The sequence below is a fragment of the Gossypium arboreum genome, chromosome 7 (genome assembly GCF_025698485.1).
Source record: "Gossypium arboreum isolate Shixiya-1 chromosome 7, ASM2569848v2, whole genome shotgun sequence".
In the NCBI taxonomy this organism is placed as follows: domain Eukaryota; kingdom Viridiplantae; phylum Streptophyta; class Magnoliopsida; order Malvales; family Malvaceae; genus Gossypium; species Gossypium arboreum.
Window position 1 is genome coordinate 49,048,278 of NC_069076.1, and position 27,698 is coordinate 49,075,975.

The window sequence follows — 27,698 nt, forward strand, 5'->3', positions numbered from 1 at the left end:
GTCTTAATTTCTGATTTTGTTAATGGTTTTCAAATGTTCCATGAATAAATTCATGAGCGTTGTGATGTTATATGTTGAAATATGAAAGTTTGATGTTGGGTTTACATGTTTTGTCTTTGGATTTTTGATGAATTTGAGCAATTTGGGCTAAATTGTGAAAATGTTATTTTGAGGGACTAAAATGTGAAATAAATGAAATGTATGGACTTTTATGAGAGCTATTAAAATTTGGCTAAGCTTGTGTACAAGCAAATTTTGTTTATTTTGTGATTTTGCGAATTAGGGAATAAAGTGTCAAAATGTAAATATGTGAGGACTAGTTTACAAAATGCCGTAACTGTGTGTATATGGATTGTTTTGAATGAATGTGTGATTGAATAAGTTAAATTTGAATTGATTTAGATCGGGAACTAAAGAATACGGAATTAGATCGGTGAAAGTCGAAAGTCGTCGAGTAACCAATTCAGTTTATCCGAATCCATACGAGGTAAGTCGATAGCGTGTAGGAATTGAATTCTTATTATTCATATGATATTGAATTGTGATGAATGAATGTCCGAGCCAAATATATGCTATCTAAAAAAGTATCGAAAAAGTTTCAACGTCCGAAAAGCCCCGTACGAACCCTAAGAATAGTTAGGATACATATGTCATGACATAGGATCTGATATGTGATTTCGTGTAAGACCACGTCTAGGACGTTGGCATCTACTTCTTTTTTACATGTAAGACCATGTGTGGGACATCAGCATCGTATCTGATTTCATGTAACACTGTCTAGGACAGTGGCATTGATGTTTGATTACATGTAAGACCACGTCTAGGACGTTGGCATTGTATATGTTCTCTCAGCTATCCGCATATCCTTACGTTTCCAAATGGTTCAACGGGCATTTCGAGAAAATGAATGAATAAGTGAATATATATTCGATTCAGGTACGTTCGAATGTGCAAATGATGATCTATGATCTAAGTATATGAATATGAAGTTTGTGTTGGTATTTGGCTCTAAAGTTTAAGTAATTTGATGATGTTTATATGCTTTAAATGATAAGTGTATTTGTATATGGATTACTAAGATTTTGAAAGCTTACTTTGTGTTTGTTTGTATTGTTTAATAGATATCGAAGCTATCGTGAGCTCGGGATTGTCACCACACTATCGAATCTCATTTTGGTACCTTTTGAAAATGTATATAGTAAAGTATAGCATGTATAGGCTAGAAGCACTTTGGATAGAATTTGTAATGTTTATATTTAGATATGTGATATGGCTTGATATGGTTGTGCTTATGTTTTGATTTTGGTATATGAAATGTGATGCAAAATGATCTATTTGATGTGTTCATGAATGGCTATGAGAAATGGTAAGTTTGGCAAGCTATTGAGTTGAGTTTATAAGAATGTAAATGGCTGATAATGATATGGCATGAATGTGGTATGGTTTGGTTTAGAAATTGGCTGAAATTATTGTGTAAATATCCTTGGTTTGGTGTTTGTAGGTTGACCCAAATTGGGGTGGCAAGTTAGCTATTCAAATAGCCTATTTTTGTCTACACGGGCAGAGACACGGGCGTGTGTCTCAACAGGGTGCGACACACAACTATGTTGTACGGTCGTGTGTCCCCTGGGGTACCCTACAATTTGTAAGTCAGGCTCGAGCACGGCCAAGGCACACAGGCGTGTGGCTAGCCGTATGGCCCAAGTCAGTTTTGACCACGGGCAAGTTAGACGAGCGTGTCTTGTGGCCGTGTGATCAAGTCAGTATGTATGCCCTGTTTTGACATTGCCTAGACACACGGGCGTGTCTAATGCCGTGTAAGGCACATGACCCGTTTACGCGGGCGTGTGACCTGTACTTCTTTGAAAAATGTTTAAGTTTAGAAAAAAAAATTGTACGTGTTCGGTTTAGTCCCTACCCCTTTCTAAAGCATGTTTAAGGTCTCGATGACCGATATAAGGGACTCTATATTGATGCTGATCTATGATGCTTTGATGATTATGAAATGAAAGTTAAATGTTCTGATTTGTCTGGTAATACCTTTAATCCTAGTCCGACGAAAGATACGAGTTAGGGATGTTACATAAACTCATAAGCATACTAATTACCAATTCATCAACCATTTGATATTCACCATATCCATTTTCATCAAGCATCAAATACTATCATAACTAACATTTATAAGACAATTACTGAACTCAAACAAAGGTCATTTGCGCACTTTTATACACCATCAAATTCACCATTATAAGCCAACTCACATGGCTATGTATATATAAACCAAACCTAATATTTACAAGCCAACACAAATAGCCAAAATACATATACCAAAAGACCAAGTCCCTATACATGCCATATACTTAAAATACCAAAGTTCATAGGTATCAAGTGTTAGGTGGATAGTGTGAAGCGATCTCTAACAATCCTCGAATCTGAGCTAGCTTGATAACACTATAAAACATGGGAAAATAAACAAAGTAAGCTATAAGGCTTAGTAAGCTCGTATAAAATAAACTCAACTCAATCTCAAGATTATAATTCAACAATTTGAATATATATATCAACATTTAGCATATATTAGCTAACAAACCTTTCATATACACAATTATGATATTAATCACATTCTTCACAAGTTTCTTTAGACCAAAGCTTATACATGTCACGTATGTACCTGTACCATCTCATATCATTTTCATACTTAATCACATCTTTCGTTTACTAGTTGAACCATTCTAAATAGAAGTCGGATACTCAAGAGTCTCGCACATTAAGTACCTATACCATGGCCCGAAGCTAAATCAAGGTAGCTTATATCTGAAATACTGACATCATGGGCCGAAGCCAAATCAGTTGATATTCATGGCCCGAAGCCAAATCAGTATAACTCGCACCCGAAGTGCTAATATCATGGCCTGAAGCCAACTCAGTGTATCCCCTAATGACATGTCACTAGTATCCTAAACTATTCCTAAGGTTCAACTGAAATTTCGAATGTCGAATCAGCGTTGAATCACTATCGATCATACACATAGTCTCGTATTCACAATTTATGCAATATCAAAGCATGTGAAATACAATTGTATTAAAACTTATACTATACAAACTTACCTCGGGTTCAAAAACGATGAAATAGACCGACTAATTCGAAACTTTGTTTTTCCCTTGATCTAATTTCAAATTCCGCTTTTCTTGATCTATATAATATCAAATTCAACTCATTTAATTATCCTTCTATTCAATTTAGTCCAAAACACACTTTAAAGCACATTTACACTTTTACCCCTAATATTTCACATTTTTCACAATTTAGTCCTTATTTCATAAAATCACAAATTAATGAAATTCAATATTAGCCCATGCTAGCCGAATTACTATTATACCCGTAGAAGCCCATATTTTTTATTTATTTTACATTTTAACCACAAAGTTTCAACATTTCTCAATTTAATCCTTATTTTGCATTTTTCTCAAAAATCACTTAACAAAACTTGTATACTTGTCAACAAGCATTCATAATCTATCAAGAAACTTCAAAATGCATACTTATTCATCAATGGAAACATTCAAAATCTTTAACAATTTTGCAAATTAGTCCCTAGGCTAGCTAGACCTAGTTGCAACGATCTCAAAAACATAGAAATCATTAAAAATTGAACAAAAATGGACTTACCTAGTCAAGAAAACAAGGTCGAATGTATCAAGCTATTTCCATGGCTTTTCTTCTTCTAATTTTTGGCTAGATGATGAAGATGATGCCAAAATATTTTTTTTTGTTTTATTTATTATAACATTATTAATTAATTACAAATTTAACCTTAATTATAAAACATTATAATCACTTAATGCATGCCCATAATAGTCCACTCACAATTAAAATGGTCTAATTACCACTTAAGTACTTAACTTTAAGGTTTTATAGCTATTAGACACCTTTAGCAATAGAACACAACTTTTACACTTTACGCGTGATAAACCGTAGTTTATACATATTTTTTTCCCATGCTTAGCACATTTATGACTGATTTCTCCGTAGATCTGGTGAATTTGATGCTCCTAATCCTTTAGTTTCATATTTTATCTTAGGTGAGCATAGGAGAGTAAAAAGAGTGAGAAACAGGTCAAAAACGGAAAATATGGACCAACATGGAAATCAACACGGCCAGGACTTCCTCACACGGGTAATCCACATGGTCGTGTCCATTTAGCATAATCGAAGCACGACTTACACGGGTAGACCACACGCCCGTGCCTATTTAACAGCCTTGACCACGGTCTAAAGCAATCACACATGGGCGTGTCACACGGGCGAGTCCCTGTCGAACCCAAGTATAGTCTTATTCAGAAAAGGCCACTTTTGAGGGCTCTTAGGCATTCTAAAGCCTATTTAAACACATGAGGAGGCACTTAAGGGACACACGGAGTAGGAGGCATGGAATTACTTAAGGAAAGCCGATTGATCCATCTCAGAAGCTGGATTCATCATCAAGACTGAAGGTTTCCCTTCAATTTCCTTCAGGATTTTTGGGTTTTCTTTAGGTTTTGTTATCTTTATTCTTTTGAGATGTTTTCTTTCATAATTATGAACTAAACCCCCTAATTACCTAAGGGGAATGAAACCTAAGATGAATCTTGTTATTATTATCTGAATTGTATGATAAATATTTGACTTGTTCTTAATTATGTGTTCTTAATTCTTGTTTTAATATTCCAGGATAGTGATTCAAGTTAATGCGCTTATTCAGAGGAGCAAAAGTCCCTGTATAAGAGTAAATTTGTCGTAATTAAGCAGAGTTGATTGCACGCCTATAGATAGGGTGACAAGATTTTACCGGATTAGGGTGAAACCTAATAAGGGTGTCCATAGATCGAGTTAATGTAACACTAGGGTGTTAATTTGAAAGAGATTTCAATTAATCAACCTAGGGTTAAACGTTATTAGTCTCGAGAGAGATGATAATATAACTTAGGGATTCCTACGGATCAAGTCAAATGAATAAATAGTTTGATTCAGAGTTAAATAACAAGTGAAGTCTAGGTGGATTTTTCCTTGGGTATCATCTTAATCAATCAAGTTTTTCCAAAAGATTTTCCCCAATTTTCTCTCTGTGCATCCTTAGTTTAGTTAATTAGTTTAGATAAACAAATCCCTTAATTTTTAGGCTAGATAATAAAAAGAAAGTAATTACTAGTACTCTTGGTTCCTTTGGGTTCGACAATCCGGTCTTGCTAAAGTTATACTACTGATCGATAGGTACACTTGCCTTCATCGTGATAATAGTTAGTTTCAAGAACGATTAAATATAAATTTTTAAAACCTGTCGTGAATATCACGTATCAAGTTTTTGGCACCGTTACTGGGGAGCTAAGATATTAGGAACACTTGATTTTATTACATTAGCCATTTTACTTTGTTTTCAATTTAAATTTTTATTTTCTTTTGTAATTTTCTCTTTTATTCGCTTTTGACAGGTTTTTCTAGTTTATGACCAGAAGAAACCCGTCAGGACCATTACTTTTTGATAGTGAGATCGATCACACAGCTCGCAGAAACCGAAGAGAAATAAGGCGAAGCTTAAGATACACAGAGGAAGAGCAAGAAGACGATATTCAAACCACAACCGAGGAGATGGCTGAAAATCAGGAGAATCCGCTACCTCCTGTGATTGCCGCTGATCCAGTAAATCAGAATCATGCTCCATGCACTATGTATGATTATGCTAAACCGAATTTAACAAGAACTGAGTCAAGTATAGTTAGGCCTGCTATTGCTGCAAATAATTTTGAACTGAAACCTAACACGATTCAAATGATACAGCAATTTGTTCAGTTTGATGGTTTGCAGGATGAGGATCTAAACAATCACTTGGTGAATTTTCTGGAGTTTTGCGACACATTTAAAATCAATGGCGTTTCTGATGATGCCATTCGTCTTCGGTTATTTCCCTTTTCATTAAGGAATAAAGCTAAACAGTGGTTGAACTCGTTACTAGTAGGGTCAATCACTACTTGGGAAAAAATAACGGAAAAGTTTTTACTAAAATATTTTCCACCGACTAAAATGGCTAAATCAAGGAATGATATCTCTTTTTTTTTTACAGGTGGATTTAGAAACACTATATGATGCATGGGAGAGATACAAGGACCTGTTGAGAAGGTGCCCTCACCATGGGTTACCACTGCTCTGAGTTCAAACTTTTCACAATGGCTGAATCCTTCAACTAGACAGATGGTGACGTTGACATTGGTGGGACTATCAATAATAAGACATCTGAGGATGCTTATGAATTTATAGAAAAGATGTCACTGAATAATTATTAGTGGCAAGTCATGAGGACAAAGCCAACGAAAGCAGCCAGCGTTTTTAACGTCGATTCGGTCACCATGCTCTCTAATCAGGTAAAAGTTTTGAATAGAAAAATTGATGGTTTTCTTGGTTCTTCACAGGTTCACCCAGTAATGCAATGCAATGCAAGTGGAGGAGCGGCGAGCAATTTAGAATACCCACCTTATGTCCACATCATGGAAAGAGAGCAATTAAATTATATGAGTAATAATCCTTGACTTCAAAATAATCCTTATAGTAACACTTACAATGCAGGATAGAGGAACTACCCAAATTTCTCATGTGGAGGCCAAGGGAATCAAAGGCCACAACACCCTCGGTTTTCAACAACCACCGTACCAGTAGGAAAAGAAGCCTAACCTTGAGGAGATGTTAACAAATTTTATCATGGTGTCAGAAACTCACTTTCAGAATACCGAAACAGCACTTAAGAACCAGTAAGCGTCAATCCAAGGGCTCAAAATTCAGATAGGGCAGCTTGCAAAATTGATTTCAGAAAGACCACCAGGAAGTCTACCTAATAACACTGAAACCAAACCAAAAGAGAATGTGAAAGTAGTTACACTAAGGAGTGGGAAAGCGTTAGCTGAATCTGAAAAGAAGCTACCACAAGAAGCTGGCAGAAACGAAGGAGATGAAGTAAAACCCGAAAACAATCTAATGCCAACGGAATATAAACCACCAATCTTATATCCAGCAAAGTTGAAGAAAGACCTCATGGATGCACAATTCGGTAAATTTCTTGAACTTTTCAAACAACTGCATATTAACTTACCTTTTGTTGAAGCTATATCACAGATGCCTACGTATGCAAAATTTTTAAAGGAGCTTCTAACAAACAAAAGGAAATTTGAAGACCTATCTACAGTGGAGCTTAATGAGGAATGCTCGGCCATACTCTAGAATAAAATACCAACCAAACTAAAAGATTTAGGAAGTTTCACTATTCCCTGCTTAATTGGTAGTTTGAATGTTGATAAGGCACTAGCTGATTTAGGCGCTAGCATTAATTTGATGTCATATAAAATGTTTAAACAACTTGGTCTTGGGGAACCTAAACCCACTAGGATGAGTATTCAATTAGCTGATAGATCTGTTAAATATCCTAGGGGAATTATAGAGGATGTATTTGTAAAAGTCGATAAATTTATATTCCCTGTTGATTTCATTGTGCTTGATATGGATGAGGACGTTGAAGTACCTTTAATCTTAGGTCGTCCATTTTTAGCCACTGCTAGGACTGTTATTGATGTGGGTGATGGTAAATTGGTACTTAGAGTAGGTGACAAAGAGATTATCTTTAAAATTTATAATGCCATGAGATTTTCTAGGGAACAAGATGACTCATGTTATTTTATTGACTCTATTGATCATGCTACTAAAGATTCTTTTCAGGAAATCATACATAAGGACACGTTGGACCTGTGTCTTGCCCAATGAGAGGAGGGGGATGATAATTCTGAGATAGGAACTGAACTGAATTCCAATGAACCTTTCCCAAGACCAATAGAATATGAGGGTATTAAGGTATACGATGAACCTAAGCAAAAATCCTCTATTGAAGAACCTCCCAAACTAGAACTTAAACAATTGCTGAATCACTTGGAATATGCATTCCTTGGAAATAACTCTATATTACCGGTAATTATTGCATCTAACTTGCAACCCAAGGAGAAAGAGGAATTACTCCAAGTCTTAAGAGAGCATAAAAGGGCCATAGCTTGGAAAATTTCTGACATTAAAGGGATCAACCCTTCTTTTTGCACCCACAAAATTTTAATGGAAGATGAATATAAGCCATGCGTGCAAGCCCAAAGACGACTGAACCCCAACATGAAGGAAGTTGTTAAAGCTGAGGTAATTAAACTCCTAGATGTTGGAATTATTTATCCTATTTTTGACAGTTCTTGGGTAAGTCCAGTGCAAGCTGTTCCTAAGAAAGGAGGCATGGTTGTGGTAGCCAATGAGAAGAATGAATTAATCCCAACAAGGACAGTCATAGGTTGGAGAGTTTGCATTGATTCTAAATGATGCCACGAGAAAAGATCACTTCCCCTTTCCATTCATTGACCAAATGTTGAAAAGATTGTTGGGGCACATGTACTACTGCTTTTTAGACGAACTCTCTGGCTATTTTCAAATCTCAATAGCTCCTGAAGATTAATAAAAGACGACATTTACATGCCCATACAGTACGTTTTCTTATCGTAGAATGCCTTTTGGGTTATGTAATGCTCCTACTACTTTTCAGCGCTGCATGATGGCCATTTTTGACAAACTTGTAGAAGACATCATGGAGGTATTTATGGATGATTTCTTGATTTTCGGTAACTCTTTCTATCTTTTCCTTAAAAATTTAAAACGAGTGTTAATAAGATGTGAAGAAACAAACCTTGTGCTTAACTGGGAAAAATGTCACTTTATGGTTCAAGAAGGTATTATGTTAGGACATAAAATTTCTAGTAGAGGGATTGAGGTTGATAAATCTAAAATTGAAACCATTGAAAAACTACCTCCCCCTAATTCGGTTAAGGCTATTAGAAGCTTTTTAGGACATGCTGGGCTTTATAGAAGATTTATTAAAGACTTTTCTAAAATAGGTAAGCCTTTGACTAAATTACTAGAAAAATATATGCCTTTTAATTTCGATCAAGAGTGTTTAGAAGCATTTAATACTTTAAAGGATAAACTGACTAAAGCTCCAATTATAATTGCACCGATTGGAATTCACCTTTTGAACTAATGTGCGACGCGAGTGATTTTGCAGTAGGTGCAGTTCTGGGACAGCAAAGAGATAAACATTTTCAACCTATCTATTATGCTAGCAGAACTTTGACAGCCGCACAAGAAAACTACACCACCACGGAGAAAGAGCTGCTAGCTGTGGTTTTTGCATTCGATAAATTTAGGCCATATTTAATATTGTCTAAAGTTGTCGTTTATACTGACCATTCCACTCTTTGCTACCATTTGACTAAAACTGATGCAAAACCTCGACTCATTCGGTGGATTTTATTATTGTAAGAATTTGACTTGGAGATTAAGGATAAGAAAGGAGCTGAAAATCTCGCGGCTGACCATCTCTCCAGGCTTGAAAACTCAAGTACCAAAGAGCCAGATGACATTGAAATAAATGATTCATTCTCTGAAGAACAATTTTTTGCTATATTTGATTCTGAGGTACCTTGGTTTGTAGATATTGCAAATTTTTTAGCTGCTAACATTATCCCAAAAAGGTTGACACATCAGCAAAAGAAGCGATTATTCACTGATGTGAAAAATAACTTTTGGGAAGACCCTTTTCTTTTTCGTATATGTGCAGATCAAATCATCAGGAGATGTGTTACAAGGACAGAAGCATTGAAAATCTTGGAACATTGCCACTCAGGATTGACTGGAGTACATTACAGTGGAAATAAGAATACACATAAAATCCTTGAATCAGGTTTTTATTGGCCTACTCTATTCAAAGACGTCAACAGGTATGTTACTTCTTGTGAAAAATGCCAAAGGACAGGTAATATATCCAAACGTGATGAAATGCCTCAGACATATATGCTCTCATGTGAAATATTTGACGTTTGAGGTATCGACTTCATGGGTCCATTCCCCAGCTCATTCGGGAATAAACACATATTAGTAGCCGTTGATTATACGTCTAAATGGGTGGAAGCCCAAGCTTTACTTACTAATGATGCTAGAGTGGTAGTACGATTCCTTAAGAAACTCTTCTCTTGATTTGGAACCCCTAGAACAATTATCAGTGACAAAGGTACTCATTTTTGTAAAGCACAATTCGATAAGACCCTTAAGAAATACGAAGTTCACCACAGAACAGCTACCCCTTATCATCCTCAAACTAGTGGACAAGTCAAAGTAGCAAACTAAGAGCTCAAACGTATTCTAGAAAAGACAGTAGAGTCAAACAGGAAGAACTAGGCAATGAAAGTAGATGATGCTTTATGGGCTTATAGAACTGCTTTTAAGACCCCCATAGGAACATCCCCTTATAGACTTGTTTACGGAAAAAGTTTTCATCTACTGTTTAAGTTAGAACACAAGACATTCTAGGCTATAAAATTTCTAAACCTTGACCCCAAACTTGCAGGTGAAAACAGGTTGATGCAGTTGAACGAGTTAGATGAGTGGCGAGCCAATGCATATGAAAATTTTCGCCTATACAAGAAAGCAATGAAGCACTGCCACGACGCTCGTTTGAAGCAACGAAGGCAATTTGAAGTGGGAGATCTTGTCCTGTTATACAACTCGAGGCTCAAATTGTTTCCTGGAAAGCTTAAATCATGATGGCCAGGTCCTTTAGTAGTCCAAACTGTGTTTCCATATGGCACAGTAGGGGTAAGTCATCCATTACAAGGCACTTTTAAGGTAAATGGACAATGTCTCAAACTTTATAACGGTGAGAATTTCAAAGACAATAAAGAGGAGCTACGGCTCCACGAACTTACCTAAATATACCCACAAGGTAAAGTCAAGGTTAGACTATAAATAAGCGCTTCTCGGGAGGCAACCCGAGCACTAACGATATTAACTTCTTTAAATTTTAGATTTTTAACATTTAATTCACTAACTGAGTCACTAAACACAGGATTTCCAAAACCACACGGCCAGGCACATGGGCGTGCCTTAGGCCGTGCAATATAGCTGTGTGAAAACAGAGCAAAAACGTTTCCCCAACACGGGATTCGATAAGTTGCCAGGCCGTGCGACATGGCCGTGGGCAATCCTGCCAAATTAACACGGGCGTGTGACACGCCCGTGTCCACCGACCGTGGTCGATCTTTTCAAAACAACACGGGCATGCGCTGGCATACACGGGCGTGGGAGAGGCGAACAAAGAATGACACAGCCGTGCAACATGGCCGTGTGCACCAATATGCCCAATTTCAAAAACCACGAAATGTACGGGCTGAATTGAGGGCACACGGGCATGCCACACGGTCGTGTGCCCCAATTTCTTTATAAGCACCTTTATTTTTATTTATTTTTATTTGTATCTATATTTATATTTTGAAATTAGCTTTTATTTCCCTTTAATACTATTTTTTTATCTTGAGATTTTATAATTTTTATTCGGCTATTTCTTTACGAGTAATTATGCTTCTTTATATTTCCTAAAAGAAGTTCCTGATTCTATCACAGTTATAAAGAGCTTCAAAGCTCACTATTACTTAGGAACTTGCAACTCTACTGGAAAAGGTTCTCCATACTACCATGTCCTGCTCGACCACCACGATAACCTCTTTGCTGGACACTGTGGTTGTGGAACTCAACCTCTACCACCACCGGAGTATCCTCCTTCAATCCCATCATTGCCTTGGCCGATTATTCTCCATAACTCCAATTCAAGGATTCCATTCATCATTCAGGAAGTCTCACTCCTCTCCCTATCTTATGATCTTATATCAATATAATTCAATAAATCTAACTTTGTACATTGAGGGCAATGTACATCTTAAGTGTGGGGGGTCATTTATATCATTATCAGAAAATCCCTGAATTTTGTCTTGTTCTCAAATAATTTTCTCATATCATCATTTGAATGAATTTTGATTAATTTATGAATTTTGTTGATATGTCTTGAATTAAAACATAGGCATTTATGCATTGATTGTTTAAACTTTAAGGAATTAGAGAATCAAGCATGAAAAGTTGATTTTTGAGAATTAAAAAATTTTAGGTTGTTTCCCCAAGTTTAGGTATTATCTTGAGTTGAAGTTCACAAGTTTCAACATCAAAAAGCCATAATATTTTGTGAGATCTTAAGCCTTGAGAGCATCTATTATTTCTTTCATGCTCACTTTTATTGTTGCTTTGAGTGCGTCAATATTGAATTGTCATTCTAGAACTTGCTTGATTATGCATGTCAAGAGCACACCATTTGATTTGATATGTCGAGATGATAAAGGCACTTAGGTTTAACCCACTCACTCCATAAAAGCCTACCTTCACAATTAACCCTTAGTGAACCCCCTTGAGCCTAACAACACATTCATTGATTTACCCTCAACATTAACCCTGAACCCATTATTGTTGAAATCCCCGAAATTAACTTGATCCCTATTTTTGTCGAGATTTGATTTGAATAAATCGCTTAGCTATGTTTTATTTTTGATAGATATCCTATGTTATTTGACTTGTTCTAAAAAAAATACAATACATACATATATATTAGTAGTAATTCGTCATTTTTGAGCTTAAGTATTAATTTCATATTCTGAGAAGAAGTTCACTTGTATTCAATTAATGATTAGTTATTTTTCTAGTTAGGTAATTTTTCAATTTAATCTCAATTCTAGGCTTTTCTTTCAGCTTGTGACAACACCCCCTAACCAAAGCCACGTTACAACCCTCTAAAAACATTTGGATTGACGTATCATCTTAATATATAGTGGTAGAGATTTGATTTTCATGCAAGCCTATGGTAATAACTTTTCATATTGACTAATGAGTGCTTCATTTATTGTCCTTAAACACCTCAAGTGATTTGAGTGAATCTTTAGTGAGGATGTTAAACTTTGTGATATTTTGAATCAAAGGTAATCACTTAAATGAGGGAAGACACCTATGTTTTTGTGATAAAATTCCCAACTTGGAATGTTTGAAACTTTGATGTTCTTCTAGTTGAATTCTCAATGTATGATTACTTATAGTTTATTTTGAGATATTATTGATAAGGATTATAAATTGAGAAGAATTTATTTTGATTGTGAGTTGAGGATTTTGCTTGAGGACAAGCAAACGCTTAAGTGTGGGGGTATTTGATAAACTGTAATTTATACATATTTTTATCCCATGCTTAGCACATTTATAGATAATTTCTCCATAGATTTGGTGAATTTGATGCTCCTAATCCTTTAGTTTCATGTTTTATACTTAGGTGAGCATAGGAGAGTAAAAAGAGTGAGAAACGGGCCGAAAACGGAAAAAATGGACCAACATGGGAAATCAACAGGGCCTGGACTTCCTCACACGGGTAATCCACACGACCGTGCCCATTTAGCAGAATTGAAGCACGACTTACACGGGTAGACCACACGCCCATGCCTATTTAACAGCCTTGACCACGGTCTAAAGCAATCACACACGGGCGTGTCACACGAGCGTGTCCCTGTCGAGCCCAAGTATATCCTATTCGGAAAAGGCCACTTTTGAAGGCTCTTAGTATAGTCCTATTCGGAAAAGGTCACTTTTGAGGGCTCTTAGGCATTCTAAAGCCTATTTAAACACCTAAGGAGGCACTTAGGGGACACACGGAGTAGGAGGCAAGGAATTACTCAAGAAAAGCCGATTGATCCATCTCAGAAGTCAGATTCATCATCAAGACTAAAGATTTCCCTTCAATTTCCTTCAGGAGTTTTGGGTTTTCTTTAGGTTTTGTTATCTTTATTCTTTTGAGATGTTTTCTTTCATAATTATGAACTAAACCCCCTAAATACCTAAGAGGAATGAAACCTAAGACGAATCTTGTTATTATTATCTGAATTGTATGATAAATATTTGACTTGTTCTTAATTATGTGTTCTTAATTCTTGTTTTAATATTCCAGGACAGTGATTCAAGTTAATGCGCTTATTCAGAGGAGCAAAAGTCCCTGTATAAGAGTAAATTTGTCGTAATTAAGCAGAGTTAATTGCACGCCTATAGATAGGGTGACAAGATTTTACCAGATTAGGGTGAAACCTAATAAGGGTGTCCATAGATCGAGTTAATGCAACACTAGGGTGTTAATTAGAAAGAGATTTCAATTAATCAACCTAGGGTTAGATGTTATTAGTTTCGAGAGAGATAATAATATAACTTAGGGATTCCTATGGATCAAGTCAAATGAATAAATCGTTTGATTCAGAGTTAAATAACAAGTGAAGTCTAGGTGGATTTTTCCTTAGGTATTGTCTTAATCAATCAAGTTTTACCAAAAGCTTTTCCCCAATTTTCTCTCTGTGCATCCTTAGTTTAGTTAATTAGTTTAGATAAACAAATCCCTTAATTTTTAGGCTAGATAATAAAAAGAAAGTAATTACTAGTACTCTTGGTTCCTTTGGATTCGACAATCTGGTCTTGCTAAAGCTATACTACTGTTCGATAGGTATACTTGCCTTCGTCATGATAATAGTTATTTTCAAGAACGATTAAATATAAATTTTTAAAACCTGTCGCGAATATCACGTATCAACGCGATTTAGTCCTTTTTATCAAATTGACTAATCAAACGATAAAATTTCTTAACGAAATTTTCACACAAACATATTATCATGCTGTAGACATTAAAATAATAATAAAATAAATATTTTGACTTTAGATCTGTGGTCCCAAAACCACTATTCTAATTTGACTAAAAACGGGTTGTTACACACCTTCATACTATAACGTATGATGGCATCAACACACTCGTCTTTCCTTGCGAATCTTTGACCTACGAACAACTCTTCCAATTCAGGATATGCTAACATCAGGTGAGCAAGTATTATGTCTTGGTACTTGGGGAACTCAGAAGCATGAGTTGCATCGGGATCAACGATGAACATATGGGCCATAGGATCATTGCATATGGCAATGCTAGGACTCGAGTTTTTGACTGAAGGGGCGTGATCATTTTCATCATCTAGTCCTTCATCGTTAATATCATTTGGGACATCGTCTAAATAAGGGTCACTAAAATCTTCACCTTCGTGATCAGAACAACCATTATTATTGGATCCATCTTCACTAAGCGCGTTAGTTTCAATAACGACTAGATGTATCTATAATCCATCACCGTACTGATCTGAACATCCGACGTTGAGATAGATGTCAAAACCGCGCATAGACAACCTCCTATTGACGGATTCTCTAGGAACCTCTATACGTAGGTCTTCAACTCCATATTGTTGACTTAACTGAGTTACAATTTCTACAAGCTCTACATCTACTAACTCAACAACTAACTAAAATGATTCAGAGTTCACCCTCCCTAGCAGAGAATACAATGCGACCATTGTCTCGACATCGTCATTGTCTAAAAGTTCTATCTCAGTAAATTTGATAGGATTTGGCGAAACTAGAAATTTGTAGAAAAGTTTCGTCATCCTCCTTCCATAATGCCAAGAAAATTTTTTCACTCGCCTTCTCTTTCATATTACCGACAGACATATTCCTATCGAATCTCATTCTTATTTTCTAGCGAGTTTAAAAAATACAACCAATGGTTGTTTCTAAAATAACCAATGGTTGTTTCTAAAATAACACTATTGAAATGAATGGTTGCAAAAAAAATTGATTCTCCATTTTTTTTCTAAAATTGCAAAAATACAACCAAATATCTTAGTACTAATCTTAACACAAAATATATTTTTAACACAAATAAACTACTACTAAAAAAATAACTAATTATACTAATAAAATAACATTAAAACTAACTAAATACACTAACCTTTTCCTTCTTCTTATTTCTGATAAGAGGGGACCTTCAATTCTGTCTGTTTAATTTTTTTTTCCTTTCAGTATTGTGGGAGGTTGGGGGACCAAACCAACCCCCCTTTTATAATATTCATAATTTTATTTTTTATTATATATTTTTTAAATAGAAAGTAAAAAAGTTGATATAGAAAATAATCAGGCATTGGAACTCGGACCTGTAACACCCCTTACCCGTGTCCGATGCCGGGACGGGATATAAGGCATTACCAGACTTAATCACAAGCAAACATACAAAATCGGGCCATAAAATTTCATTCAAATCCATTCCATTCATACATAAGCAAATTGTCCCTTATATGGGCCTACGAGGCCCAAAACATACATCAGGAGTAGTTCAGGACTAAACCGAGTACTTTAAAAAAACTTAGAAAATTTTTTTTATGAAATAGGGTCACACGCCCGTATGGGTAGGTCGTGTGGTCACACACGCCTGTGTGGCTTGGGACACGCTCGTGTCCTCAGCTTGTGTAACTCTCTATTTATGACGTCATCAACTCAATTAGGGTCACACGGCCAAGTCATACACCCGTGTGCTTAGGCCGTGTGGCGAATTAAATTCAAAAAATTAATTGCAGACTTCACACAGCCTGGGCACACGCCCATGTCCTGAGGCTATGTTCTTCACACGGCTGTGTCTCTGCTCGTGTGTTTACTACTGGGCAATCTATTTCACCTAATTAGAGTGCAGGGGACATACGGTCGAATCACACGCCCATGGTGCAGACCGTGTGTCACACCTGTGTCTACCCGTGGGGACAACTTTGTAGCTATTTTTCAAGCCATTTGTCACCCTTAAATGCTCACTCACTCATACATTTTTTATGGCATGCAACATAGTATATTTAGTCACTCAAATACTCATAAACATGATTAATCCATGACTTCGTAATGCCAACGTATCACCTAACCAAACCATCATGCTTTCATATGGCATTCCACACCAATTTCATATTTATTCATCATGATAAACCTACTTTCAATTTACTCAATTATACCATAGCTTTGGTCATACTTATTAGCCACAATTCATTCATTAAGCACATATGTCTTTCGTCTCACATATCATCCATAAGCAACCACATCAAGCATAACACATTGCATGCATGTATAATTAATTAGAGTTACAACCCAAATAATTGATATGAACCATATCACATGGCCATATGCAAAATGAATCAAATATTACCATAAGCCAACACATTTGGCTAAACCAATATGACATATAACAAAAAGACCAAGTCCCTATACATGCCATACTCAATGTTGAGACTAACTATACCTAATTTTCCAATTGATAGTGTGATCAAAAACTCCGACGTCCTCCGATCCCCGAGCTAGCTTGGCAACACTATAAGAAACAGGAAAGGAAAGGGTGTAAGTTTTAAAGCTTAGTAAGCTCACATGCAAATAAAATGCAATTTAAACAAGCATTAAATATACATTTAACATAATGAACATAATCTTGCATTTTATTATCAAATCACTTAAATTTATTCTTCATATATATATATATATATATATATATATATATATATATATTCTTACCACAAATTCATCATATCCCATGGTATTCTCATGAGTTCGATGTCCATACATGTGCCCACTTGCACATAATAACTTACTTTCTCGTCTTTGACGTATTCATTAAGATTACCCATTGAACTTCTCTTTAGACTACCCGCTGAACACTTGGAATACCATTGGATACATCGGAATCTCGCACCTAAGTGCCCCATATGTAGCCATCGCTACCTCATATCACATATCACATGTTGCTCACTTTCAAGCTACTCACAGGTCTGCTCACTCGAGCTGTCGATCAGGATGTATCTACACGAGCTGCTCACACAAGCTGTCAGGTATCTGCAACACACGTTTGACTACCCAGCCACTGGTAGAACATACAAGACCAGCACTCAGAACCTCGTAACATGTGTCACATATATCATGAGCTCAGACCACATAACTCATGAGCTCAGATCGTATAGTCCCTAGTGGCACGTCACTTGTATCCTAAACTATTCCTAAGGTTCAAACGGGATTCTTCGATACCACATTTTCTTCGAACTTGCTCGTAATGTCGATTTCAATATCCATAACACCAATTGCACATTCATGGAATAATCAAAGCATAATTCATAATAAAATTTAAGCATTAAACACGTGATACAACATCACATTAATTATATATGTACTTACCATACATGCTATATTAAAGCATTTAAATATGGTACATATTGCATAATTTGCATATGAACTTACCTCGGTACAAAATGATAGAAACGAGCCTAATCCTTGTAAACCTTGTTTTTCCCCCGATCAATACCCGAATCATGTTTTTCTTGATCTATAATGCCAAATTTAGCTTGTTCAATACACACATTGTTTGAATTGACCCATAATTCATACTTTGGTAAAATTTACTTTTTGCCCCTAACTTTTTATTTATTTACACTTTAGTCCCTAGGCTCGTAAAATGAAATACATGCATTTTCTTGGTCACCCGAGCCTAGCTGATACATATTCTAACTCATGTCAACCCAAATTTCGCATTAAATCACATTTCTACTATCCATTTCTACATCTTTTACAAATAAGTCCTTTTTAGGTGTTTTCACTAAAAATCACTTAGTAAAAGATGTTACACTCACATCAAACTTGCACATTGTTTCATTAAACCTCAAAATACAAGCGTGTCACACATGGGTCAAATTCTAAACATGAACCCTAGCTCAAATAAATGGTAGAAATGGCTAGATCGGTTGATAACAACTTCAAAAATACAAAGAACACTAAAAACGGGGCTAGGATGCACTTACTATTGAGTTTGAAAAGTTGGAAAACTCTAGCTATGGAACCCTTGCAAATTTTGGCTGGCACTTGGAGAAGATAAGCAAATTTTTACTTATTTTTCCCTTTTTATTCTTTTATTAACCAAATGACCAAAATGCCCTTTTTACTAAACTTTAAATTTTTGCCCATGCATGTCTATTTTTGTCCAAAATTATAGAAATTGGTCAAATTTCTATTTAGGGCCTTCTAATTTATAATCCATAGCAATTTCATGCTAAAAACTTCTAGAACTCATATTTTGCAACTTATTCAATTTAGTCCCTAACTTCAAATTTGACACTTTAGGCATAAAATTTCTTTATGAAAAATTCACACAAACTTGCAATCATATCATGAACCATCAAATAATCATAAAATATTTATTTCTATTTCAGATTTGTGGTCTCGAAACCACTGTTCCAACTAGACCCTAATTCAGGATGTTACAGGACCCGTGACTGACGGGCCACATCAATGGTGCACCAGCCTGACAACCTGCCACTAATGTGACCCGTCAGTCACAGGTCTAGGTTCCAATGGGTGTTTAATTTTTTTTTACTTTTACAAAAAATATATTATAAAATATTCGGGTGCCACTTGACACATCAGCAACACCAATAAAAACTAATATTTTTTTCATTTTATTTCTGGTTATTTCTTATGTGTTTTGGAGTGTATTTCTGGGTCTGAAATACTAGTGCCACCGAGCTTAGGCGGCACTCAAAAAATATATATATTTTTCAAATGTGATGATTGCTTCAATTATTGGTGGCAAGAAAGAGGGGTATCGCCGATTGGTCAGGTGGTACCGATTTTACACTGTTAAATTTAACTAAATTGGTAAACAATAAGGTCCTTTTTTTTTATTATTACTAATGTCAATACGATAACAGTGTTGTTGTGTAAGGACTCAACCACACTTCCATTACAAGATAAATGCATCTAAACTGTAGAGACGAAAACAAAATAATTTCCAAAATGATGTGTTTTTTATTACCCATCGATGATTGATTTCCTAATATTCGAAATCTTCTTCTTCTTCTTCCTTTTTTTTGTTTTTTTGGTGGTGTTTCTAGTATGCGAAATCCAATTATTTAGTGTTGTAAAAGTATAGGCATTTAGGAAATTTCATGATACGTAACATTGCTCCTGTTATACATAACGATATATTACCTTGTTAAATATATTTTTTTTCTATACATTTCTTTTACAAATTTATGTTTAAGAGTCTTATATAAAGATTTGATCTATAAAAAAAATGATGAAAGACAATATAAACTAGTTATTGAAAAATAAAATTTCCAAAACCTTGAATCTCATTTGTCCTGATTTCCTGTACTTTTCTCCTTTTGTTCACAACAATTGAATCTTTAATTGTCGTTTTGAAGTTCTACATTTTTTTTTTATATAATTGTGTTTCAAACCCAAACCGTCCTTAAAAAAAAATAAACACTGGATCCATAGACCACGATTTGATATAATTATTTTAGTGCTTAAACCCCATCCCTTTAGTACTCTGAACCTAATGCATACCTAAAGTGTGCATATTTATTTGTATGAAAACACTATTTTAGCACATTACCACATGAAAACCAAACAAATTCCTGTCCAACAATAAAGCGCATGTATAATCCATTGGAACATTTGATTCCAAGTGTCGTTTAGAGAAAAAAAAAAGTAAAAAGGAACACTTCTACAACCTAGATTGCATCTATAAGAAACTACTAGATGTACAGAGTACATATCCAATGAACTTGACTCGTCACTGCTGTCCCTCCTCTGACTCAGGCTTTGGAGGTGCTTCCTTGATCTCATCTCCAGCTTCATCCTTAAAAATAAATAAATAAATAAATAAATAATCCTTGAGAATCATTAACAGAATAACAGCTAAAATGAAACATGCAAGTTGCACATTTATAAATGAAACAACTAGCGTGTGTAATACGAGGCCCGAGTCATCAGCAATAACTTCAGAACACTAGTTCTTAATACAGTAGAAGTAACAATTATCTTGAAGATGAATTGAAACTTCAGGATCCTAGTCCTGTCTGATGTAATGCATGGAAGTTCAAAGAGTACAGCAGAGAACGCTGGACAAGATAATGAACGTGAAAATATCCGCTCAAGAATATGGCTGTAGAAATTTGTAAAATCCAGGTTGAGCATGGAACAAACAGAGGTAACAACCACCCAGGTTGCACCAACAAATTGCTCGTGAGAATTGTGGAGATTTAAAAATAATTGTATTTGACATTTAAAGGCAGCAGAGTTGGTTTTAAGTTTTAATGAACACACACAGAGGTGAGAGAGATACCGTGATGTCAGATGTCCAAAGGGTCAGATTGTCCCGGAGAAGCTGCATGATCAATGTACTATCCTTGTAAGATTCCTCACCCAAAGTATCCAACTCTGAAATTGCATCATCAAAAGCCTGCCAAATGAAAAATGTGTCATTTTATAATAGTTGACAAGCAATCTTTTGAGATTCAATTCGTGTACTAGGGAATCACTAAAATGTTCAAGGCTCACTGTACACTACATAACAAATAACAAATCAACTTTTTACCACAGATTCCATGGAAAAAATGAGTGGATCTATAGTAATTCTTTTTCCCCCCTCAGCTCATTATCAGCACCATTCTGAGTATCAACAAGATTGGCACACCAATTTCTAGTTGGGATGGGATTAGATTAGAACAATTTACTATGCTATTCAAAAAGTTGCCTACACAGTTAAAAAATAAAAACCAGGCAAAGAAAGCTCTGTAGTTTAGTTAATTAGCTGTTCTAGGTCAACAAAGACCAAAAAGAGTAAAAAAAAAAAAATCAATAGCAAAACAGTAGAGAATAAACACCTGTTTTGCAAGATTGCAGGCACGATCAGGTGAGTTGAGGATTTCGTAGTAGAAAACAGAGAAGTTAAGAGCAAGCCGAGTCTAATTGGGTGAGTAGGAGCAAGTTCAATATTAGCAATATCCTGCCATCATAAGAAAACTAAAATGTTTCTGTAATTGAAAAAAAAAATCCTAAAGGAATTATTGAGAAATATTGACATGTATCACCAATTTCACCTACCTGAGCAGACTTGTAAGCCAACAAAGTGCTTTCAGCTGCTTCCTTCCTCTCGACGCCAGCCGTAGACTCAGCAAGATACCTGTGATAATCACCCTTCATCTTAAGGTAGAACACCTTGGACTCAGCTGTTGAGGCTGAAGGGATGAGATGAGATTCCAGAAGGCTCAAAATCCCATCACAGATCTTGCTAAGCTCAGCTTCAATCTTGCCCCTATACTCCTTGATGATAGCAACATGATCCCCATTTCCTCTGCTCTCTTCCTTCTGCTCAATTGAAGAGATTATCCTCCATGATGCCCTCCTAGCCCCAATCACGTTTTTGTAAGCCACAGAGAGAAGATTTCGTTCCTCAACAGTTAGCTCCTCTACATTGACAGCTTTTACAACTTTCTCCATGAATTCCACCATTTCCTCATACCGTTCAGCTTGCTTGGCCAACTTGGCCATGTAAACATTTTCCTCTCGTGTTGACCCAGTTGAAGACATTTTTACTATACCACTCCAATACCTGATCCTGCAATACAAGATGTACTTTATGAATCAAACATTTCTAACCAAATCTTAATCCGTCTAAACAAGTAAATGAATATCACAAACAATCATTGGAGACATTTGCATTCCTCGATCATAAAACATTATCAGTCTAAAATACTTTTTCTTTTTCGTGAAAAAAGAATCAATCTAATTTGTTCGAAACTTCGAAGTGTGTTTTTAATCTAAAAAAAAAAATGCAAGGAAGGTATATTATTTATACTAGCTACTGTACTTCCACCAGTTTCGCAGGAACCAAACAGATCAAATTCATACTTTTCTTTTTTGTTACAAGAACTTATCTACTCCAAATCTGAGCAATCAAACAATGAATAAAAAAAATCATGTCCTATTTTTTTCCCATTTTTAGGAACCATACTGATCGCAACAATAACAAAACCCTAACTTGTCAAACCAAGAAATATAAGCTCAAATATAAAACAAATCGAGCCAGAACCACTGAAACAAAATCAATAAAAAAAGCTAAAAGAACACGCATTGTATGCATCTGAACGCAAAAATTAAAAAAACAAGTCCAAGAAATGAAAGCCTACGGATCTTAAAATAAAGAAATAAATTAAAATATCATTAAAAGAACTTAAAAGAAAAGGTCGATCAAAACTAACCTACCAGAGAAAGGGGCGCTTTCTTTTTCGTTGCAGATGTGAAGTGAAAAAATATTATAGCAAGTGAACTAGGGCAAGAGCCGAGAGGAATACGCTGTGTGTGTTTACCTTTATTATTAAAATTTACAATTATTCTTTATTTTTATTGATATTTGTTATTTTTATTGATATTTGTTATTATATTTTGAAAATATTATATTTTTATGAAATTAAATTTTTGCACTAGATTTGCTTATGGGTCGAGCTACTCGGCTCGGCCCGAAGGCCCACCTAAAATGTGGGAGGGTTTGAGAAAAAATATAGGTCTGAAAAATGGGTTTGGACAAAAAAATAAGGCCCGTTTAAAAAATGAGTCGGGCCTTGGGTAAGGTATTTTTTGCCCGGGCCCCGGCCCGAATTCACTGAATGACAAAAAAAAATCTACTATTTTTTTTTTGTTTTTGAATGTTATTTTCTTGTTGTTTTCTCCCTATTTTGCAACCATATTACTATTAGTTACTATTATTTTATTATTATTGTTTGGATATTGTATAAAACTTATTTTATTATCAATTTTGTTATTGTTTTAAATGCATTTGTTAATTTTGTTATTACTTTAGAGATATTTGCTTGTTAAGTTGCATCTATGTTAGTGCTATTTAAGTTTACATATTTTTAAAATTTAATTTCAATTTGTTGGAAAATATTTATTTTGATTTATTTTAGTATTTTGATTTATTATATATATTTAAAATTATATAAAATAATATAAAAATAAATACTGGTGGTCGGAGCTAGGCACTGGTTTTAGTATTTTTATTTGGGTCGGGCTTGGGCAAAATTTTAGGCCCATTTTTTGGGCCAGGCCCGGCCCAAGCCCAATGAATGGGCCTAAATTTTTAGTTGAGCCCGGCCCGGCCCATGAGCACCTCTATTTTGCACTAAGCTTTAATTTTATTAAATTTTGTCATTAATTTTAATTTTATTAAATTTTATCACTTGATATTAATTTTGATGATTTGAAAGCATAATTTCTCTATATTTTATTTTATTACTTAACAATAATTTAACTTATAAATATTAAAGATTAGAAAATTAAATTAAATTGTCTATTTAATGAAATAAAAACTTGAAAAATAAAAATGTATAATACTTAAATAATAAACAAATCTAAACAGTTGTGAACTATTAGTTCGCCCAAAGCATCTAGGTTGGGCAGATACTTAATAGAAGAGTCCGTAAAATCATAGAACTCGCTAAAACTAAAAGTTCGCCAAATGACGCAATACACATAATTCTATACTTAGCAAAAACAAACATTTTACTTACTCATATCTATCCTTGTTTTATCAACTATACGCAAAATAGTAACCAGATACAGAGACTTTGTCGAGCGGGTTGTTAAAATTCGCCCCCACTTAGAAAATTTCGTCCTCGAAATTCATACTTGTGAATAGCTAAGGATATTGTTCTTTCATTAAAATTTTTCTTTCCCAATTAGCCTATTCTATATTATGATTTCTCCATAACACTTTCACCAAAGGAATCGTCTTATTTCTTAGCTCTTTCACCTCCTTTACCAAGATATGAATAGGCTCTTCCTCAAAAGGTAGATCCATTTTTACCTCTAACTCTTCAATTTACACAACATGATCTAGATTTGATCTATATCTTTTCAACATAGACACATGAAACATATTGTGAATCTTTGAACACTCTAGAGGTAAAGCCAATCTATAAGCCACTGGTCTAACTTGCTCTAAGACTTTATATGGCCCTACAAATCATGGACTCAACTTTCCTTTCTGAACAAATCTTATAATCTTCTTCCAAGGAGAGACTTTTAAGAACATTTTATCACCAACTTCAAAAGAAATCTCTTTTATCTTCATATCAACATAGGCTTTCTGACGATCTCATGCAACTTTTAGATGACTACAAATGACAGAGGTTTTTTCTTTTGTTTCACGCACTAACTCAAGACCTACTAATTTTCTTTTACTAAGCTCCATCCAACAAGTAGGCATTCTACACTTTCTACCATACAGAGCTTTAAATGGATATACATTTTCAAAATAGCATGCTAACTATTGTTATACATAAATTCAACCAAAGAACAATACTTTTCCCAATTCAGTCCAAAGTCAATTACATAACATCATAACATATCCTCCAGAACTTGAATGACTCTTTCAGACTAACCATTGTCTAAAAGTGGAATGCAATACTGACTTGCAACTTAGTTCCCAATGATCCCTCTAATTGCTTCCAAAATCTTAAAGTAAACCTTGTGTCTCTGTTTGAAATTATGGAAGATGAGATTCCATGCAAGCTCACTCTCTTAGAAACATAGAGCTTAGCTAACCTTTTCAAAGAATAAATAGTGTGCACTGGCAAAAAATGATCTGACTTAGTAAGCCAATCTACTATCACCCAAACTAAATTCTTTTTTGAAGCACTAAGAGGTAGCCCTGACACAAAATTCATGGTAATTCTATCTTATTTCTGTTCTGATATCTCCAATGGATACAACTTACCCGAGGGAACTTGATGTTTTGTGTAACACCCTAAACTCGGCCTAGAAGTTTTGGCCTAAATTTGGTAAGCTATATTAGCAACCAAAGTGACTCTCTGTTGACTCTCAACCTATCCTCCAATACACCACTTAAGTCTTAACAAAAGTTGCGCTAAATTAAAACACAATAGCAAAAACATAAAGCAAACATCCGAGCTTCACAAACAAACATAAACAAGTTCACATGCCTCATAACAACATACTTAAGTGTTTGCAACAAAACTAGACTTCTCAAACGACAACATAATTCACATAACACGAAAATATATGAGTTCACAGTTTAGTTTAAGGCATAAGCTTGCATACTTATTAGACTTCGCATGAAATAAAGTAATCATAATAGGGGTATGCATGAAATTAAGGTCCGCACCACTTATACGAGATCTCTTACATTTATGGGATCGCAGAGTTAAGGGTACGTATGTCAATAAGACAGAAAGCATGCAGTAAACCTTAATCATAAATCTAACTTGCATGTAAATGTAACAAAGTACCCTTATGCATGAAAAATGTAACATCCCAGTTTTAACTAAATCGGAATAGTGTTTCGAAACCATAAATCTGAGGTTGTAAAATTATTTTAATATTGTTTTATGTGTTTACAACATGTGAATATGAATGTATGAAAGTTTTGTGTGCTAATTTTATCGTTTAAGTGGTCAATTTGATAAAAGGACTAAATCGTATAAAATGCAAAAGTTACATTCTATTAGTTAAAAGTGTCTATTTAAATGGATTTTTAAATGAGAGGTCCTTATGTTGTAATTAGACCATTGATGGTGGAATTTGACATAAATGGCCATTAAATGAATGTTTTTAAATGGTTTTAATTTAGGTTAAAATGGTAAATTGGTTAATAAGGTTAATATCAATAAAACAAAACAAAAACACGCCTTATTATCATCTTCCACCACCGATTATTGAAGAAGAAGAAGCCATTTTTGGTGTTTCAGGGTTCAGCTAGCATATAGGTTGATTTAGGTATGTTCTTTGTTTGGTTTTTGATAATTTTTATGTTTTTGATGTCATTGCTTCGTATTCTAGCTAGCCCATGCTTAAATTTTCGAATTGATTAAGAATTTTCTGTTTTACCATTGATGTTAGCTTGATATTTTTTATGTTTGATGATGAAAAATAAATATTTGTTGATAGATTATTAGGTTTAATTAAGTGATTTTTTGATAAAAATGCTTATTAAGGATTAAATTGTGAAATTTGTAAATTGAGGGGTCAAAATGTAAAATAAATGAAAGATATGGGCTTATATGAACTAACGAAATATTCGGCCAAGCTTTTGTATAGGGAAATTATGAATATTTTGTGTTTTGTAAAATAAGGACTAAAATGTTAAAGTGTGAAAATATAAGGGCCAAAGTATAAAAAAGGCCTAATTATGTTTTTGACACATGGTCATGTTATACGGCTGTGTGTCCCCTGGGGGACCCTTTGATTTAAAGTCAGTATACCCTATAGTTTTGGCACGGCCTAGACACACGGGCGTGTCTACTTGCCGTGCGTGGCACACGGGCTGGCACATGGGCATGTTGTCGGCCATTTGATCCAAGTCAGTAACTCCCTTAGATTTCACACGGCCTGGCACACAGGTGTGTCCTCGGCCTTGTGGTACAAATTCGTATGTATACCTTATTTTCACATGACCTGGGTCACAGGCATGCCTCACATGGCCTGTTCACACAGGTGTGTGACCCTTAAATGTTGGAAATTTTTTTAAGTTTCTTAAAGTTTGTAAATGTTATCGATTTAGTCCCGAACCACTTTTAAGCATGTTTTAAGGTATTGAAAAGCCTTATAAGGGACATTGTGCATGATTTGTATGGATTTTTATTTATGAATGTATAAATGTACATAAAAATAAAGTGTATTATTTGGTAATGCCTTGTAACCTTATTTTGGCATCAGATACGGTTTAGGGGTGTTATATTTAATTGGTATTAGAGCTATGGTTTAGTCGATTATAGGACTAACGTAGTGTGTGAGAGTCTAGCTATACATGACATATATATAAACTGCGATAGTGTAATGATTCCTAACAATTGAAAATGTGTTTTTGTATAGTAAATGGATCCCGAACGAGCCGCAGCTGATGATGTTGAGAGTAATGCTCCTGTTCCAGCTCAAGGGACAACGCCGTTTGATTCTAGACCTGTTACGAGTAGCCACGAGGGAGAGGCTAAACAAGCTTTCTTCAAAATGATGAATGAGTGGTTCACTCAATATATTAGAATTAATCCAGCTGCTT

General features: G+C 35.0%; 1 non-coding gene and 1 pseudogene across 1 annotated transcript; both read right to left on the reverse strand.

Moving 5' to 3' along the window:
• Positions 1 to 6,065: 6,065 nt before the first annotated feature.
• LOC128295937 (small nucleolar RNA R71) lies at positions 6,066 to 6,172 on the reverse strand. Its single transcript, XR_008286486.1, has one exon. It is a non-coding gene; the product is annotated as a small nucleolar RNA R71 (small nucleolar RNA).
• Positions 6,173 to 20,199: 14,027 nt separating this feature from the next.
• Positions 20,200 to 23,028, reverse strand: LOC108457404 (14-3-3-like protein GF14 psi; annotated as a pseudogene).
• Positions 23,029 to 27,698: the final 4,670 nt, after the last annotated feature.